Raw genomic sequence first — 2,380 nt, 5'->3', positions numbered from 1 at the left:
CTCTAACGAATGGCCGAGCCGTGTGAAAAGTACTCTAAATATCGAGATTTTTCTAGAAGGGTGATGATTCATAGCGAAAGGGATACCAATTCACCGATGTTTCAACTTTATTCTAAAAAATAATAACATATGATACTTGAATTCAGATCACCCCTTACATTGTAGTATACATTTTCATTTTAATTCTCGCGGTGCTATGAGAGAAAATAAGGCCAAGACGAGATCACAGAAAGTGATGAAACGAGCGGCGGCCTCAACACATGCCGTCGCAGGTTTGAATAAAAGGGCAGGAGGCGCCCGGTAACTGTCATTCCTCCCTCGCTGCCGTTCATTGACGCTGTGGCGATATTTTTTACGGGTTTGTTACTTTTTCTTATCGTCTTGTATTAATCTAGTTGTCGGGTTTTATAAATGTGTATAGGTCTGGGAGGTTATTGTCACCAAGATGCTTCATCTGATAATTGTAAGAAAAAAAAGGTGAGCGAATGCCACTAGTTATTATCACGGCAAGTATTCATTCCCACGCAATTTTCAGAGCGTAGAATTACAAAATACTAATTTTTGGTAAAAAAAGGTGCAGCAAAAATACATCAGTATATATTAAAATAAAAGAGATTCTTGCCTTTATTAGCATTTGTTTATTCCTGAGTTATATTAACCGAGTGGTGAGCCTCCCACACACCACATTCCCATAGAACAAGGTAGGACTTCGAGAAGGAAACCTATTTAACAACGATTTACGGCGTTATTATGTAATGTATGTGCTGATAATTGGTAAGATGGAAAATTTAGATCACTGTTTGATTGTCACTAGGGAGATACTTTTGTTTCAAATTATTGTAAAGGAGATTTCTTGGATAATAAACACAGGAGTCGTGGGTTTGGCGTTGACATTGGAGAGACTATTTTATTCACATTTTATTTAATGTTTTAGTACAGGAGACTCTCGAGAATTTCTTATGGCCTATTAGAATCTGCATGGCACTTTATGTGGATTGTTATAAAATTACGATGTTGTCATTAGCATTCGTTTGATTATTTACTTATTGATTATAGTTGTTGGAGAGAATGTTCTTCAGTTATTGTATGAACCTGACTTAAAGAACAGTGAATTAAGATTATTCTAGTACAACTTCAGATTAAGTTTTGAGTTTGGATATGGATATGCTACCTTATTTCACCTCAAGTCGCCAGTTTCAGTCAGGGGCATGCCTGTCCCAAGTGGTTGGACAGGATATACAAAAGCCTTAACTGTTCAGATATTTTGTTCATCTCTCCATCTTGCCCACCTTTGCAGGACGAGTTGATGTCACGATAGCATTTGTATACAAACGTTGATAGTTGCAGGCAATCATAAGATAATCATAGGTAATTTTATAGCCCTGTATTATTATCATCAATGATTACTTTAGTGTCTGTCGATTATAGATAAGTTGCTTATGCATCAGAGTAGTTTAAAAAAACCTATCAGTGTGTAAAATAAAGACACTGGTATATTAGAATAGGGAATATTTACTGTAGAGCTGGTTGCATTGTGGGTAATGAAGGCCTTGGAAGGTTCTGAATGTGGCCTTGTTGGCCTGACAAATTATCCCGACAAGAAGGACACAGTTACAAAATACAGCATTAGATATATGATGAAACATTGTAATATTTAAACCTGAAAATGACCTCACTCTATTGTAATTCATACTTGCAAATTGGCTAGGCTGTCATTAGAGGTGATGATGACCAGACCCATTTTCATTTTGTGGGAATATACTCTACAGTATCATTAATACTTCTCATTAACAAAGTTAATTTGATGTGATAAGTATTGTTATCAGAAAATGCACTTGTCATGTGCCTGGCCTTTGAAAAAAATGTTAATCCTAGCCTTGGTGATTGGCCAATGTTGCCATTAAGTCTGATATGGAATCAGCAGACATTTTCTTAGATTAAAATTTTGGTGTGAAAATTGTTTTTCAGGAGGGAGGAGAGAGGAGGGAGGAGAGAGGAGAGAGGAGAGAGGAGAGAGGAGAGAGGAGAGAGGAGAGAGGAGAGAGGAGAGAGGAGAGAGGAGAGAGGAGAGAGGAGGGAGGAGGGAGGAGGGAGGAGGGAGGAGGGAGGAGGGAGGAGGGAGGAGGGAGGAGGGAGGAGGGAGGAGGGAGGAGGGAGGAGGGAGGAGGGAGGAGAGAGGAGAGAGGAGAGAGGAGAGAGGAGAGAGGAGAGAGGAGGGAGGAGGGAGGAGGGAGGAGGGAGGAGGGAGGAGGGAGGAGGGAGGAGCGAGGAGCGAGGAGCGAGGAGCGAGGAGCGAGGAGCGAGGAGCGAGGAGCGAGGAGCGAGGAGCGAGGAGCGAGGAGCGAGGAGCGAGGAGCGAGGAGCGAGGAGCGAGGAGCGA

The 2,380-nt window shown here is 41.3% G+C and overlaps 1 protein-coding gene across 3 annotated transcripts in view; it reads left to right on the top strand.

The window, feature by feature from the left end:
- Positions 1-225: 225 nt before the first annotated feature.
- Positions 226-2,380, top strand: part of LOC125047825 (tubulin-specific chaperone A-like) — a 7,320-nt gene continuing 5,165 nt past the window's right edge. The window contains exon 1 of one of the 3 annotated variants that reach the window (XM_047646343.1): positions 226-358. The gene's annotated coding sequence lies outside the window, so the exon portion shown is untranslated. Of the gene's footprint in view, positions 359-580; positions 758-2,380 lie in introns of those variants that run through there. The other 2 variants (XM_047646333.1, XM_047646323.1) reach the window with 2 other exon arrangements.

This window comes from Penaeus chinensis, chromosome 4, assembly GCF_019202785.1.
Source record: "Penaeus chinensis breed Huanghai No. 1 chromosome 4, ASM1920278v2, whole genome shotgun sequence".
Lineage (NCBI taxonomy): Eukaryota > Metazoa > Arthropoda > Malacostraca > Decapoda > Penaeidae > Penaeus > Penaeus chinensis.
The sequence above is the reverse complement of the archived record's forward strand: the minus strand, read 5'-3'. Positions and strand labels throughout refer to the sequence as shown.